Source organism: Ambystoma mexicanum, chromosome 12 (genome assembly GCF_040938575.1).
Source record: "Ambystoma mexicanum isolate Mex_15411 chromosome 12, UKY_AmexF1_1, whole genome shotgun sequence".
Classification (NCBI taxonomy): domain Eukaryota; kingdom Metazoa; phylum Chordata; class Amphibia; order Caudata; family Ambystomatidae; genus Ambystoma; species Ambystoma mexicanum.
The window spans coordinates 860,312,385-860,330,854 of NC_090936.1; positions in this window are offsets into that span (position 1 = coordinate 860,312,385).

Below are 18,470 nucleotides of genomic sequence, written 5' to 3' on the forward strand. Positions count from 1 at the left end.
TCCTCAATGCCTGTAGGACACCAGGCTTTCAGACTTCTAGTAGAAAAAAATGAAATTATAAAAAGTGATACGCCTTTAAACAGGTATACCATCCTGCAGCTATTCCAAAAAATCCCCGGTTTAAGATCAATAAAAAGTGCCCGAATCGATCGAGTCGAAATAATAACAGATGCAAACCAGAAATTTGTACCATTACATATTATAGACAAAAAGGATGTGGAATTGGTTATGAGATGTGAGAGGCAGCTGTGGGATGCCGGGTACCTAGTCTACGAGGTGGACAACGCACTGGTGGACGAAGTAACCAAAAAACCTACAGGCACTAACCCACCTGTTGAAAAAGGAATCCTCTCATTGGGGAGCTCCCATGCGCCAACAAACAGAAGAGTTGAGGCTCAGAGGTGTGACGATGCGAAAGAGAAGATAGGAGATGAGACTAGCCTCTGCCCGTCGATCGTGACAAGACTAAAAGAATTCAAAATAGCAGTGGATAACCGTGAGATGGTCGAGAAGAAGAACGCCCTGGAAGACAGGGGTGATAAATGGGCATGGCTCGCGCAAAACTCTAAATAGTCCAACGATGAGTTAATGCCATGAGCAAGCGACAAAGATGATGATGGCCACCTGGAATACGAGAGGCTTTTCACATCTTTTGAACTCACCACCTGAAATTTTGGCAAAGGCTGATGTGATATGTCTCCAAGAAACGTGGCTCGCGAATACACTGTGCGTAGAAGGTTACGAAGTTGCACTAAATCCAGCGATTAGACAAAAAAAAGGTTGCCCAATATCAGGCCAACTAGTTCTCATTAAAAGATCATCCGGTTTGAGAATTATATCAGCATCAAACATCTCTCCTTTCCTGCAGATAATTAGTGTAAGTTCAGTAAACCAGATAGAGAAAAGGAGCAAGTTATCTATCTCGTAAATGTTTACTGGAACTCAACACCAAAAACGCACCAAAAATTCGAAGACGATCTGTTAGAAGCCATAGATAACATCCAAAGCGATAACCCGGGAGCCCTGCTGATTGTGTGCGGTGATTTCAATATGAACCTACTAGAAATTGATCAAATAAAGTCTCCCAAGAAATTTAAGGAGAGATACAAATGTGAATGCTGGCTTGACGAAATGGCGCACAGGAATTTGATAATGCAAAATGGAACAACTCGAGGAGATATCCCAGCAAAGCCAACATGGGAACGAGGAGGACAAAAATCTATATTAGATTACATCTTTGTCTCGAATAGTTTAGTCCAAGAGATTGTTACACTGAACGTGCTTAAGACAACTAAAAGTGACCACAACATTGTATCAATGGAATGGAAGATGAACAATCCAGTACTGTGGAAGCAATGGAGACAACCAATCTCAGTGGTTCCAGGACAGAACAGATTGCGTGTAAAGAATGCCGACATAGTGGCAGTGACAGAATCGTTGCTTCAACATCAGCGGCTGGGTTGGTGCAATTCGATTGAATACCAACAATTCTTAGAGATCTTCAAAATTCAAAAGAAGTCTACTCTGAATAGAGCTAAGTACCAAAGGCACCAATACGATCCTGAAGTTGCAACAAGAAAGAGACAGGTAAGGAAGACACTGAGAAGAATCGGCGCTGAAAATCTGAATGATGCTAGGGCACTGATAAAAAAGGCAAAGAACCGATACACTAACTGGCATAAACAGCATAGAGCCTTAATGGTGCAACAGGATGCCGAACAAATGCTGAAGGCCCTAAACAAAAGGAATTCTAAGGGCTTCTGGGCCATAATAAATGAAGCAATGAACCCCGAAAAAGCGATAATATCAAATATGGTATCCTAAAATGAGTGGGAAAGGCATTATGCAAAGTTATTTAAAAAAAGGTTAATCCCAAGTACCACAAATTTCGTGTGGAGCCACCCGTGGGAAATTGCAATAGATAAAGAAGACATACGTGCAACCATCATAAAAAGCAGTGCCTCACGTGCCGCAGGGCCTGATGGGTTATCAAACGCGGATCTGAAAGAGAACATCGAAGAGTGGGTGGAGTTTTGTGACATCTTGTTTCAATCAATAATAAAAGAAGGTCGGGTGCCATCCACATGGAAATCCGGAATAATCGTCCCCATCTTCAAAAAAGGAATCCGCACAGACCCTGCAAATTATCGGCCAATAGCTCTGCCAGGTGTAGTAGGTAAAGTGTTTGCATCGCAATTACTTACACAACTTACAACATGGATTCGGAAAGAGAAGATCTACGACGACCGTCAGACCGGGTTCGCTAAAGGTATAGGCTGTGGTGCGAATCTGTTAATTCTGAACCTGTTAAAAATCGAGGCAATTAGATCCGGCCAAAACACATATCTCGCATTTATTGATATGGCAAATGCGTTTGACGGGGTGGACAGAGAAACCCTCTGGAACAACCTTATGAAAAGGGGGTGTAGTAAGAGCCTGATCCAAGCCATTAAAGAGCTATATTCGGACACTTACATCCAAGTTCGCTTGGACAGTGAAGGAAATCTAACAAACCCCATAGCAACAAAACGAGGAGTAAAACAAGGGTGCCCATTAGGGGCAACCCTTTTCAACTTCTACATATCAGAAGTTGGTACCGCCCTATCAAATGTAGTGTCTTTTCCACCGTGGATTAATGGAATTAAGATCAATTATATCATGTATGCAGATGATATGGTGATATTAGACCATACACCAATTGGCCTCCAGCGAAAATTGTCAGCACTAAGATCCTTCCTAGAAGACCTGGGATTGGAGATCAATGCGGCCAAATCTGAAATCTTGGTACTTGAAAATAAAAAAGGAAGAAAAACCAATAAATTCAGACAAGGCTGGTCGATCTGAGAGAAAAAGCTAAATAAAGTACCTCAGACAAGATACTTGGGAACAATCATCAGCTCGAGTATAAATGATGAGCCAATGACCAAAAAGCTCTTAAACAACTGCAAACAATTGATCTCACAAGCCATCATAATTCAAAAAAGGTATTGGAAATTTTCCATTGATCCAGTAAGAACATTTTTTCAGAGCAAAGTTTCCCCGATCTTAACCTATGGTGCAGAGAACATGTTCGGGTGCGACCATAAACTATGGTCGCGATGTGAAGGATTATTCTGGAAGAAGGTTCTTCAGATTCCACAAAGTACGCCCACGGCCAATGTACTATATGAAGTAGGGATTACAACACTTAACGTGAGAATCAAATGGAATAAGTTGGCCTTGTTTAGGAAACTACACGAAGATGCAAACCTCACTCCTCTGATAATCTTGACGGCTGAGAAGACGCAAAGAAAATCAGCGTTAAACAAATGGAAACTACAATGCAAGGGGATCCTAAACCAATTAGGAATGGATGAGCATGTACTATGGTACAATCCAAATCTAGTAAAAAGGAAATTGTTAGATTTGGATTGGATCGACATAGGAGAGCAAAGATCAGCGCATAAATCCATGCTAAATGCACCACCTGAAGCAAATAAACATAACACACTTTCAAAATATCTAATGTTATCACCTTGTAGCCGTTTGAGAAGGCTGTTCCTAAAGTTCCATCTAAATATCTTTGAAACGAAAGACATTTAAAGACATCGACGGATGATTCCTGAAAGTAATGTAAAGTGTAGATTCTGTGCAAAAGAAGATGAAGATCTAAAACACCTGGTGCTGTCTTGTACGGAACTGAGAGTGCAATGCGAGAACTGTTTGGGGAAGGTGAAGAGTTCATTCCAGTCATACAAATCTGAAGAATGGTGGAAACATCTTCACATTGGTGAAAGCAAAGCGCTGATGATTGGCACGATGAGACTCTTAGAGCATATTCAAATCCAATTAGAGAAAAGCCCTTATACTTGAATAGTGAAGCTTGAAACTAAGAGGGAAAGGAACTATGAGGATCTAATGGAAGGAATCAAGAGTCATTTATTACTGCAACATCGAGTAGAATGAATTGAACATTTTAAAGGCTAAAAAGTAGGACAAAAAGTGACAAATAGTTTTGTTCTATGTTCTTTTTTTTTGTTTTTTTTAAATTTTCAAAAAGTTTGTATAAACTAAATGAAATTAAAAAAAAAAGATGAACATTCAGTTACTTGCACCACAACAGAACTCACTATTTTGTGGTTGTCCATGCCCTGCAAATGGTAAGTGCAGTATTTGGCAAAAAATCCAGGACTGTCACACTGTCCACCACCAGCAAGAAACTTGAAATCTTACTGAACGTTGATCCACTGAACAACAGAGCAGAGGAACAAAGTTCATTTCCAGCAGGCACCTTTCTAAGAATGGGTTTCACAGACCACGAAATGTGTTGTGTTGGTGGATACAGCTTCAATTTATCTTCAAGTTGGTGCCTTTCACGACTTGGGTAAACTTCACCAATTCCTCCCCACAAATCCTCCTATGTATCCAATGGTCACTTTTAATCATTTTTATAATCTGTAGCAGGCAGCTGTCAAATACAAGGTATTTTAGCTCCCATAATAGCCATTCGTCCAGCAGTACGGTGCTTTGCGATTCTATGGTGGTTCATAAGTCCTACACACTGGGAATAGTGAAGTCAGGGTAATGAATATAGTCGTTGATCAGTTCTGAAGATGCTTCAGTTATTTCAATCTGTGAGATTTTGTAATGTTCGGAATGTATTGGGGAAACAGGGAACATTATGTCTGTCTTTGATTGAAATGGTTTCGAGGGTGTGGATTGTGTGAGAGGATCTGCAAGTAATGATGAAACATCTTCAGTGTTGTCTGTCACTTCTTGTGGATGTTATGTGATATAATGATGATCCATCGTTACTTTCCATAGTTCGCTTGTGATATTCAATTCAAATTGTGGCCACTGGACATCGGCATACCGACTCTGAACATTAGGACGAGCATGTCAATCTCAAACGTTAGTTGCTACTAATTCACACTGGTTTCACAAGTAACATCATTTGCTAGCGGCGTGGTCTGAGATTTCCTGCTCTTCTTCCGAGGCCTCCAACAGATAAAATAAAACAAGCATTATTCATTTCACACTTATTGAACATATAAATATCAATATTACAATCTAACACCAATTAAACAATTTCAAAACAACCACTTTAAAATCCTGAAAAGCATGGATAGTGTTTACCCTGGTTTTTCAAGTGTCATTTGACACCATCAATCTTGAGTCACCCATTTTATCACCCAACTGTAACAGAGCATTCACAAAAAGTTGGAAACCACCGTAATACTATTCTATTTCACGAAACATACATACGATTGCAACAAGAACACAATTTCAGTATGGAAAACACTTCACACACAATCAAAGTTACATTAAAGGTACAATAGATGATACGTGATGACTATCACAATTATTTGTATACCTGTGGTCCATGTGTCACTTCCATCTCAACTGCTTCAATAGTAGACGCCTTGAGCATAACAATGCATTCAATACAAATTGGATAGTAGCTAGAGCATTTAATGTTAATGTCCTTGAGTACAAAGGTTACATTTTCATAAGTAAAGTTGTCTGATAGTTCATTTTACAGCATTATTTAGCCATAAAACACAAAAACAGTAAATCACTTAAAGAGATTTTTAGTAAAAACTTAAACAAATGTATTTATTTTTTTAAAGATAAAGTAGAAAATTGGAAGTAAATATAAACTGTAAACATTATTTTTGAAATGTACCTGTTGAACTTCACTGATGTCACAGGGAATTGGTGTTATAGTTAGCACTATGCTGTCATCCTTCGTAAATAAACAGATTAAATGATTCACATAAAAAATAAGCTGCAATGTCATTTTGATTTTCATGAATGGCCCTTCAGATGTCGAGCAACATTATATTTGTACATACACAGACTATTTTGATAATAAAATATTCCATGTACTTCTTCCACAATCATAGTATGTTTGGTGGATTACTGTCCATGTAGCATGTAGGAAGGTGAATGACACAGCAATATTGAGGATTGCATGCATTCCAATTTTTCAAAATTATTCTTAATTCTAAAGAAATTATCATTTATGTTATTACTTGGAAACAAAATAGTATTAATCAACAATCATTCATATTATTCAACAAAGCAACATGTGCCGTACCTCAACCGCCTGATCGGTTACAATAGAATAAGAGTATGTTGCAGATGTACCTGCATCCACCTGTATCTAAATTTTGTATTTCACAATTGTTTTGTTGGAACAGAAGTATAGCAAAATAAAGTACATGATATAGCGAATAGATAATACGATAATAACCTACATTTTAATTATCACCAATAGGAAATATAATCAACTAGCAGGTGTACTTGTGCTTCACACAGTAAATCCTTCTTCAGTCCTAGTTTGAGCTTATTTAATGAACTAAACCAATGCTTATTTGTAAACAAAATTTGTAGTCTTTCCTGTAGGAGCTAGTGTGAACAGATTGTCTTTGTTTCCAACTCTGGAGCAAGCCACATAAAGCTGACAATGAGAAAATCATGAATCCCGTAAATCGGTTCCAGCTACTTTGAGCATGTAAGCTTTGTACTGTTGAGATGGCATACATTCATCAACTTCCATGGGAAATTAAGTTTCTGTATTTGTCATAAGAGATTTCCCAGGATGTGACAGACAACATCATTGAGGACACTATTGTAGAGACATGCACCGTTTCCTGTAATCTGTATTAGGACAAAAGCATGGTATTGTGTCACCCGCATGACTTTAAAAGTGATTGCTGCTAATGTCATCTAGAATGCTGATAGTTTGGAAAGTTTAAGAACAATGAACTGCTGAAGTTTTCATGAACTGCTGAACTTCAGGAACAATGAACGTAGAACTACTGCAGAACTACGGTATGAAGACCCGTACAGCAGGGGTAAGCATTGCAGAATGTTTTAAAAAAATAATCTGAAAAGCTATATTTTATACTTGTTACATTGGGCCTCATTCTGACCCTGGCGGTAAAGGGTTAACAGCGCTGGTAAGGATGCTGGTGCCATTAACCCCATACTGCCGCATTTGGAGGTCCATTAGAGGGTCCTGCTAAGGACGGCTGGTTTTACCAGCCGCCCTTAGCGGGAGCTTCTACGGGACCAGGGAGCTAATAAGTTATTTGCTCCCTCCCCATTCCCATTGAGCTCTATGGGGGCTCGAATGGGAATGGGGATGGGTTTTTTAAATGGGGACTTACCGGGTCCTCCAAGGTTGGAATGACCCGGTAAGTCACCATTCAAGGAACCCGGACCAGGAACGATTTTGGAGGCAGCCATGGCGCTAACAGCACCATGGCTACCTCCAAACTCGTAATGAGGCCTCTTGTCTACAACATGAAATCTACCCACATGCCACATTTCAGGTTTGTAGCATGTTGGGAAGGCTGCATGAGTCTGGATTGATCCTTTTATCTGAGATTGCGGAATGGCACATATGCCTTTAAGCGGTCGTTCAGGTATTTGGGGGCCTCATGACTCAGGCACTTATGAGTCAGTATGAGGATCTTGTGAGTGACACGTTGTTTTACGGGCAACCAGTCCAATTCCCTCCTGGCGGAAGTTGTGTGAGCTGCCTGGCGAGGTCAAAGATCGCTCACACAGCCCAGTTTTGGGTAACTTGCAGTGCAGAAATATTGGTTTGGAAGAAGCCACCCAGAAGACTATTAGAGTAGTCCAGGTGCAAATTAACAAGGGAAGGGGCAAGGAGAGAGGGGTTCTTATTAGAAAGAAACAGGTGAATGTGGTGAAGCAGTTTGTTGGTAAAGCCACATGAGGCCCGAATCTGAGGGTGACGTGATGTTTCATTGTCAGTTCTGCATTCAGTGTGACAGAGAGCGTCTTCACCTTCTTTGCCACTGAGAGGATGCTGTTGATGATGGAGAAGCTTTTATACTCGATAGCGAGTTGTTTGAGCTTGGTACCCTAGGCAAACAATCAGCAGCTCAATTTTATCAGTGTTGAGGGCCAACAAATTAGTTGACATGCAGGCCTGGATGGCGGAATAGATTATATTGATGGCCAGGGAGTCCCGTGAGTGAGTACCTGTGAGTTTCAAGACAACCTTGAAGTAACACCATACCCATATCCTTTGGCTACACCCATTACCCCCACTTCTCTGTAGCTGTACAATTCCTCTTTATTTGTATTATATAATTTTTTTAACCCTCTCTTTAAAACATCTTTTTTCCCAAAACCGCAGGCATGTATCTTTGCAATGTACTACAAATAACCCCAGCTATCTGTAAACGTCCACAAATAAACTGGTTATTTTCGTGTGACACACTTTTATTCCTGATATAATTTTCTACTATAAACCCAGATAACCCCAATCTAACCCTGGGTTAGCCCTGAATTTGGCCCCATGGATTACTTTCTGAATAGGCACAACAATTGGTGGACTATTATCGATTTAGCTGTGATGACAAGAGTGGAAAGTGAACACAATCCACTATTGTTAATCTTGTGTTTCTTTTATGAGGAAGGATCCAGGCTAGTGGAAATGCTGCCACGCGCTTAAGGCCTCCATCCACTGCCAAAGACTTAGGTGGGAAAAAATGTGCCACAAATCATGAACCATGGCGTTGCACTAATTGAAGAATGGTTGCGGGCAGAGCAAAATTACATCAACATAATTCATTCTTTAAATGCGCTCAATCAAGGCATTTACACATTTCTGTCAACAAGGAAACCCCTGTCAACGATAAAGAAACAGAACACCTGTTACAATTAGGAGTGAAAAAAAGCAAGGCACTTACTCTAGAGGCCATTGAAAAGCCCAGTATCAAACACATGGGAAAGAGGGTTGGAATGCAGGAACTATAGATATGCAATGCAGGTGGCCAAAAGATCTTTTGCACAACAATCCGGTCCCCCAATACAAGACAGTCTTGGAAACTGATTGTGAGACACTGTCAACAGAGAAGAACTCGAGACACACCTCTTCAAGGAATCTCTCCTCCTCAACAGCTAGACCATCATATCTCCCCCCGCCACCTGACTCGCTAGGCGCTGTCTGACCTTCTCCTCACCCCCACTATTTACAGCTGTACCCCTCCTCAGTGCCCATCTGTATCTCTGAAAAGCATTCCGTTATGCATCTGTACTGTTGTATACCTCTGTAAAGCACTCTATTGCTTATCGAAGCTTGGTACACAATAAATGAATATAATAATAATAATAATAACTACTGCTACAATATCTGGCAATATTATCGGAATCTGATGGTTTAATCACTATGCCAAGATATATGGCAGCCCAAATGAGTTATTACCCAATAAGAAACAAACTGCTTCACCACAGTTAACGCTACTGATATGATATGATATTTTATTTATAGTGCGCCTATACCTATGTGTTTCAAGGCATGCCGAGGCAGGGGAGGGGAACAAGGGGGGACAAGACAACACTCTTACTCGGCCCAGTGACATTGAGATCACGCAACTGCAGGAAAGAGGAAAGGGGAGAAGTGCCGGAGGAAGGTGAGGAGCAGTAAGTGCAGGACACAGGATCAAAACATCAAAAACAAGAAGTTTGTGAGTCTAGAAAAAAGGCCCTTCCATAGCATAAAAGGTATATTATGTTGGCCTAAAACCAACTGCATCATATATTTAGAATCACCAGTATAGAATCATCAGTATAACCATGTAGCATCCATTTTGATGGGATAGAATTCGCCATTTTGGTAATTTTTGCTTTTCTTGCTTCTGTTCAAACTGCTTTGCTGTAAGTGAATTCTATTTCATTCTTGCTCATGCACAGAGCAAGGCCACAAGTTACATGTTGAAACGCAGCCCAGACAACCCAGACAGCAATGCCCCGGTCTCCTCCCTCACAAGAAGTAAGCAACAAGGCATTTATTCACTACGCAGGTGCCTGCTAGTCTCGCTGGAGCAGCAGAAACTGTACAAATGAACAGTTAAAGGCTGAATTACGCTCTCTTCTGTGGCCCCCCTTCATTGAGCCCCTGTAGATCGAGCTGACCTCTAGCCCACAAATAGAAACTTGAAGATAGTGAGGCCTAGAATGTGTCCCTCCCCTGCACGCAGCTTGCTAGTAAGAACAAGATCATTATGTTACCTAAAACAAAGAATAGTGTCTGCATCTGTGCAAATTGCAAACTGTTGCTGGATAAATGTCTGAAGGGTGTCATATTGGTCATCATTGTCAATCATCAAACCATTGCAAAGAAAGATACATTATGGGCGGTTTTGAATGTGTCACTACTGATAATAAGATGATCATTTTGTATATATGTAACTGATGTAAAATGCTCGCTCTCTTGCGTCCCACGAGGTCTGGGTGACACACATTGCGGGACATGAGACCCAGTCGGCCAACTGAGACTATTTGCTTTGCAATAAACTCTAGATTTTGGGAATTGAACCTCGTGTCTGGCGTGTCGGTTCATGTGTGCTGATTGTGCCTTGTTTCCATACGCGAGGGTCCCCTGGGGGCCCCATCAAGTGCTGCCAGCAGGTGGGAGTGCAGGGGTTAAGTGCAGACAGCAAATGTTATATAGTGCAGATAAGGGGACAGTAGGGTTGTAGATACAGCCCCAAGTGCAGGGTTGCCAGATGGCAGTGCCGGTGAGCAACTGGGAGGGCATGGAACTTGGCTGTGGTTCAGTTGGTAGCCAGGTAACCAGTGCAGTATCAGACAGGAGATTAGCAGGGAAGAGGTAGAGAGAAGGCATAAGCAAAGAGGAAAGTCTTGAGCAGCTTCCGGCCCGGAGATGTTTCACGCTCAAGTTTCAGAGAGGCTAGGATGCTGATCCAGAGGGAGGCGCCAGACGAATAGAGAGTTCTGACCCCAGCTTGTTGCTTGGAAAAGCGAATGACCCTCAAGGAGTTGGAGGTGGAGTAGCTAAGAGCTCAAGCAGAAAGCTGGAGATATTTTGGTCCCAGGCCCCAGATGGTCTTGCGGAAAATGCAAAGCGGGTCTTGAACTTGATCCTTGCAGCCACAGGGAGCCAATGGAGAGATTTCAGTGCTGGAGAGATACAATCCCTGGGCTTGAGGCCAAGGACAAGTTTCGCAGTCCTGTTCTGGATGAGTTGCAGAGGACGGAGGGTAGAGGCGGGACATTAAAAAAGAGGCTGTTACAGTAGTCAAGCCAGGAGAGAACCAGAGCTCTACAGACAGTGAGCTTCTGGGGGACGGACAGGAAGGGAACAATAACTCTAAGGAGGAGCAGTTGGTAGTTTGCTGTAATGCCCCCCCGACCAGACAGCGTCCCTTGAGATTTATATAAACTATCAATAAACTGTCACCTGAGATATGGACTCCCTTACCGCTTAAATTATTTAAGATAATGTATACGACCAGTATAATTCCAGCATTGCAGTCAGTGTCGAACACAGTTCCACTGTTTAATAGATGTTAACCATTCTGAGCCATCGCACTATAGGCCAATATCCCTCAGTGATGTGTCATCAAAAATACTGGGAAAGGTGCTGGTCGGCAGACTTCAAGTTTGGATGGAGGAGGAGAAGATTGCCTCAGATACAAAGGTGGGCTTTTGCAAGTCCCTACGCACGACAGAGCAGTGCCTATATCTGTCACTTTTTATAGGTAAATAGTTTGAGATTGACAAACTTTGACTTGGTGGATAGACCTTTGCTCGTACAACTCTTGGGGGCCCACAGAAAGATCTTAATCTTTTGAATATTATAATACAACTGTATGATAACACAGAAGGATTTGTAACCTTTGGTGATGAAGGGGAACACACAAAACATTTTAAAATAACCAGATTGCACCCTTGCTTTTTAATCTTTATGTTGATGCTCTTGAAAAATATCTCTTAAGGAAGCCAGTGGATGTTCGGTCCTTTTTAGGTCATAACACCCATGTCTGGGCTATGCAAACAGTCGTATCCAGTGATAATATTGCCATGAAAATGGCTGCCAGAGGGCTACATTTCCCTAAAAAACAAGACAATCAAACACTTTCCCAAAATATTCTAGGATTTGAGGAGATACTATATAATTATACCCCTCCTAGAATATTTGGGGAACGAATTTTAGGAGACAGGAAATAAAATTCTCCTACCTGGTGACTTTTTCAGGCCGACATTATCACATGGAACCTAAACGATGCGGTTCTAATGGGACGATTGTCCAAGGCACTTCAAACTCTTATAAACCCATATGTGGAGTTTGTGAATCTAAGAAATATGAAAGCAAATTAAGTGAAGTCTGTGTTTATGGATGTAACCCTAGCATTAGTGTGGGTAAAATAAATATGAAAAGGGAACATGCTTTTGACTATTTAGGTACAAGATTCTGTGACAGTAACAACTAGGTAGCCCACATCACAACAATTACAACCTTACTAAACCAGTTTAATGCTGGACTTCGAGATTTTTCGTCCTTTGTGGGTGTTTTAGTCGTTCCCACACTATAGGCTTATCAGGCAAAGTCTTGGTGGCTTGCTCGGTATGGCTATGGTGTGTGGCGCTACTCTGACCTATCAGAAATTGGCATAACAGAGAGGCAATGTCCCCAGGAATGGCAATAGAACTTTTATATAATGAGAGGGGTCTATGCCCAAGAAAAGACCAACTGAGACTCAGCCCGTAACTTCTGTGTCAGCCAACGACAAGGCCACCGTGAGTAGAATCTTGGTAAAGGACATATGGAATTTAGAAAACAAAACAAAATCAAAATGGATGAAATACCTGCTCAATGCATTGCCAGATATAAGATTATCCAGCCTGGTTAAATATCCTATCTCTGCTCCGTCTATTAAAAGGAAATTACACGTCAAATTATTCACAACAAAAATAAAATATCCAGCAGGATCTGAGGGTGTGAAAGCAACAGTGTTTGCCTATCTCCATTTTAGGCACATTACTTTTACGGATGAATTGTACCTAATGTGCGTATATAAACTTAATGCTAGGTAGCTAAAAACGAAATTAAGGTTCAATCATCTACCATTTGCAGTAAATAGAATGACATGGAACAATACCAGTGCAACAGTGTCTAACTGAAAACGAACATGCATGCCTTGTTTGTCTGCCCCTGGTATACATTACTCAAGCAAAGACACCCGATATCTCTTCAATACACCCTAGGTTTACGGCAGTGCAGAGTGGCTTACCGCTGGTGGTATTGCGATTAACGATTATGCTGGAGTCTGGAGCATTTTTTACCAATATTACTCAGGATCAGGAATAAGAAACTGTCCTTGCGTTAGCAAAACTCCATCTGCTCAGCGTGCAGCACACTGTGAACAATAGCAATATATATTATACGCATAATGTCCCACAAGCATTTATTATGTTTTAGATTTAAGTTGAATCGTTGTTTTGGTATTCATTGAAGTTGTGTATAATGAATTGTGGTTTTAGGTTGTGAGTATATGATACTAACTGCGATAAGCTATGTAATTGAATATGTTTTGTGCTGATTCATTTCAGGAATTTATTTTCGGAATAAAGATGATGATGATGATAAACAAACATGTGACACCACCCCCACAGTGGGGACAATATGGTGAATGCCATATATACACTGCTATGGCAAATTCAGAAGCCTTTTATCCACAGTTTCAAAGCTAGCTTTGAACGAATTGTACCAGACACACCCCTCTGCATTTTACATTCACGGCCTTACATTGCTTTCCGTGTCCCCAGCATCTCCCTACTCCCTCTTTTCTTCTGCCGCCATCTTGGGCCTTTTCCAAACACCAATACCAGACCCTGCACCTGGACAACATATTTTTGCTGTTCCTGCAAAACGGTAACATACACCACAGAATCTCCAGTATGCTGCAATGAATGCGACCTAGACATATTTGTAGTTGCCATAGAAAACATTGTAAAACGTTTACAAATCCACAAAGGGCTTAGAAATATAATAGCTTGTGGGTGTACCTGGGAAAATTGGCTCTATCCATTCGACTATTAAATATGACCCAAATCCGTGGATCGCTGAGCCAACCGATTAGATTTCACAAGTTACTCTATTTGTTCTCTCCTTTTGTATTGCATGGATTAACAAACCACTATCAACTACAGTGTTAGAATAGTAAAAGTCAACCCTGAGTTCTGTGCTTCATACACTTATTACGCTACAGTTTAACCATGATGGCACAATGCCTGCTTGCATAGTACACTGTGAGAAAGGGATCCTTCTCAGCAGAATTCCAACTGCCACTTAAACACTCCAGTAAAGCAATGATTGTTTTCATTTGAACTAATAATTTTTTGTCAAGTTACAGTCATTAGTTGATAGATTAGGAGACATTTATGGCAGTATATTTATTTAGTGTGCAGCTGGGGTTTGGCACAGAGCAGCAATCTGAGTTTTACCACTTACAGTAAACTGCAATGCCAGTAAATAAATGCATGTTTTAACATGATGAAAATATGTGCTTGTGACACATTACACGCTGTATATCATGGGCCAGATTATCAAAGCTGTGCACGTGTGCAAAAGATTGCAGCAAATGATTTTAGAACCAATTTACTGCTTTGATAATTGGGAATGGAGCAAACAGGTTTAGCGCCAAATTTGTATTATCTAAAAAGATTTTCACTAGACATGAAATGTAGTAAACAGATTTATTTTTATATTGTGCAGAAAACATAGTACAACAACCATTGTGATGTATTTTTGGCCTAGTGGAAAGGTTTTTAGATACTACAGTTTGTGATGAAGCCGGATTGATCAATTTCTTATTATCAAAGCATTTGCTCACTTTTTAGAACTGGTGAAAATGTTAGATGATCTGGCCCCAGTGTGTGTTTATTTCGAACCAAACAGATTCTACATATATTTAACGTTACAACAATGGTAAGATCTTTTGCATCAGAGGATGCAATAAATTAAGCATTTAAGGGAAGTTAGTCTATTGCATATTATAAGGAACAAGGTACCCACTACTGTATGATATAAGAGTATTGCCGGTCACCTCAGAGTTCCATGATCTTATAAAGGGACTCCTCTCTGGCCTTGTTCCTCCAAATGGTCATATAACTCATTGGTGACTTGCAATATCCTTATGACGCAGAGTAAAGGGTATTTTATCCCATATGTAATATATACTTTGGGGTTATTTCTATTGAAATGCTTTTCAGTTAAATTTCGATTTATGAGCCAGTGGTGACAACACATCTAATCTGTAACAGGAAAATCACTGTCCTGATGAGTGTAATTACTTACAGTGATCTCGTGATACCCCAGTGCCATTGACAGCCCCTGCAACCAGCACTTGCCATCTGCAGGTTTTGCTTGGGCGAGAAAGACTGTTCTTCATGCAGGTAGAAGATTACTTTGAAGTAGCGGAAAGAGGTTGTGAAATAAAAATGACTGATGATGTTTAGCAGTGACATTAATGTAAAAAGAATTTATATTCTTAAATGTGCATAAAAAAGGATATTGCAAGTTCCTCCATAGATGTGTAGCCGTATAAGGGCACTCCCCTTTCACATAACTTCTCCTTGACTTGCAGAATCCTAATATACATTTGGGGGCACATCATAAGCTACATGGTAATCAGGGTATATTATTCAGTATTAGAGAAAGTGCATTTGTAACATCCCTACACACGTATAAGTACATTCTGATGCCGGAATGGGCTTGTAAAATTGCAGGCAAATTCTAACTTTTAGTTGTACCATCTTCTCATTTTTTGCATAGAGGTGATAGGTGCTTGTTGGTTGCGTGCCCCCGTATTTGAACTCACTTCCCATTGATTTGCACTTAACATTAAAAAAACACCTCTTTCAATAATTTTAAAATCATTTTTTTTGTTCTCTGTTGTTTCTCCCATCCTGGACAAGACCTGCACCCAGATAGAGTTTGCTCTGTCCAGCTTCTCTCCCACATCGGAGTGAATATGCGCACGATAAATAAATAAATAAATGAAAACAAAAAAAGAAAGTCAAATGTTTTGCCTGAACAGCTTAGCGTAGTCGATTAGAGATATCACATTCCATCTGGGCACAAAAATTCACAATGGCCACTGCCCTTCACTTAGTCATTTCTAAAAAAGATGGCAGGTATTGGGATGCCCAAGACATATCTATGTGCATTGGAGCATGTATCCACTGCTTTGAGCATACATACACTATACTTTGGCTCTTACCTGACAACCTCCCTTATGTACATTCACATAGGTGAGGGTGTTGGCTCTTGTAGTCAATGCTGCTCACTGCCAATTAAACTGCAGAGCAGGTGAAGGATGCATCGAGATACTGTGCCTGCTCATGTGCAAGCACACAGAAGGTGGCTCTAAAGTAAGGCCAAAGGATTAGGTGCATGAAGAAATCAAGCATGGCACCAACTAATAGTTGAAGGGAAGATATGCCAACTGGGAATGCATTAATAATGAAGCATACAATCATGTATTACCAGGTGTTTTGTGTGAATTTGTTGCAGAGGGCCTGTATGATGTCATTAATCCAATATAGCCGCTGTTACAGATACCAACTTTGTTTTTGAGCTGTAACTGCTTTTAGGTGGTTCTATGAAAATGTGCTAAATAGGTCTTCTGTTAAAAATGATCAAACAAATAGAAAAGTTACCCTAAGGTATTTGTTGATATCTTTTACAGTTACTGAGATATATATAGCCTCGTACATGGCCTTGTAAATTAAATGAAACCTTACACTGTATGCTCACTAAATTAGAAAGTTTGAAATAACTTGCAACCTTCTCATTGAAATATTATATTTATTAAACGTACTATAGCTTTTTACATTTGAATAGAGGAATTAAGGTTGTACAGGTCATCTTCTTAGTCCCAGAGTTCCTTTTCATCATCTACAAAATCGTTTTTATCACAGAGCTCTTTGTCACCACCACATGTACACAGTTCTGTGCACCTTAGTGACTGAGCTTAGCATTTGCAATCCATAGGACACCTTCCTTTGACGCATGCACACCGTGCCATCTTTTATTGCAGTGCACATGGAAGCATACCCATAGGAGAATATTGATTATCTGCCTTCTAAAGCCCAAATTGTGATGTCTCAGGGATATTCGGGTGTTGTTGATCGGCACTTCACCACTCCACCACCTGGTAATGAGTCCTTAAAATGTATGGTAATATACAGGATCTTGTTGGCAGCAGATTTTCACTTACCATCCTTTTTTGTGCACTTCCACCAACGCAGTGGACCAATGTCCGTAATCTTTGTACCTGGTGAGTAGACAAATGAATGGCTATATCAATCGTTCATCTTCCATCTTAAATTCTTCTAGACATCCAAGTCTTCCCAAAGGTTCAAGGATTTCCTTTTCTAAAGTCTTGAAAACTTTCCAGAAAGATAGCTTTCCTTTCTCCGTAAAACACCTGGTAACATCATACCCTGAAAGAGCATGACGTTGTAGTAATTCCTGCACTTTGGTAGGCCCTAAGCAGGAGCACATATGTTTGAAATTTATAAATCTTCTATTAGTTACAACCCCAGTTTCAAACATGCTGTCAGATGGGAAGAACAATGACCACCACAGTGAAAGGACAGAAACATTGTAATCAGGTAAAACAATGTGGAGAGTAGTAACATGACAACGTAATACATAAAGGGAGAGAAGAATTATTTTTGTGTCTGCCTCCTCAAGTCTGCTTTCAATGTCTCCAACATCATTTCAATGTGATGAATTGGCTTGATTTCAGCAACTGGCTACTAGACTTCTTTTTATCCTCTGTGCATGCAGTAAGCTGTTAACTCGTCTCATGGTTCAAAATGTGGTCCAATATTTGTAGAACCCATGATTATGTACTGAACTCATGTTGCTTTTCCTGATCTTTTCCTTTGCATGGAGTTCTTGATTGTATTTTCTAGTATGTATCACATACTAAATGTGTTGCATCATATTTGAGCAGATAAGGTTATATTTTCTTGTTGAATTCAATTGCAAGGTCATGGCATGTCTTTACATATGACAGTTTCTGCAGTGCTTGTATTTTTGCCTTTCCGTCAAGGTCAGCTGCTGAATATGTTTGCTCTGGTAAAAATGAAGAGACCTGTGTTGTGTTGTTAGAAACCTCTGTATGTTGTTTCTCTTCCAGTATCTTCATCAGCTTGCTTTTGTTGCAGCTAAAATCATTGTACCATCTAAGTTGAACATTGAAAGAAGTACTGCAGATAATGTGTAATTACTCAAGCATTCCTGTAGATCAATGTCAGTTTGACTTTGTGAAGTATTAAGAATGATGGCAAGGTGCACACTCTGGTTCCCAGTCAAGTTTTCCTACTATAGCAACAAATTGTCTTCTCCTCCAACCGTTTTCTTGACTCCATTAATCATCAGGGAGGCTGTGTTTCTTTTCCTTTTTAGGCGTATCTAGTTACATTTCCTTTTCAGGTGTTTCAGGTTAATTCACATTGATGTTTCTAAGGATTCTGGTACTTGTGTTCTCACACTTTATTTCAATTGCAGGTGACTGGGAAACAACTCCCTCCAAAGCACAAATCTTACCTTCGATAGGGGGAGGGGGAAAACCATGTTTATGGCTCTCCATAGTAAGGCATGATGGCCCTGGTGATGCAGTATCTTGAGC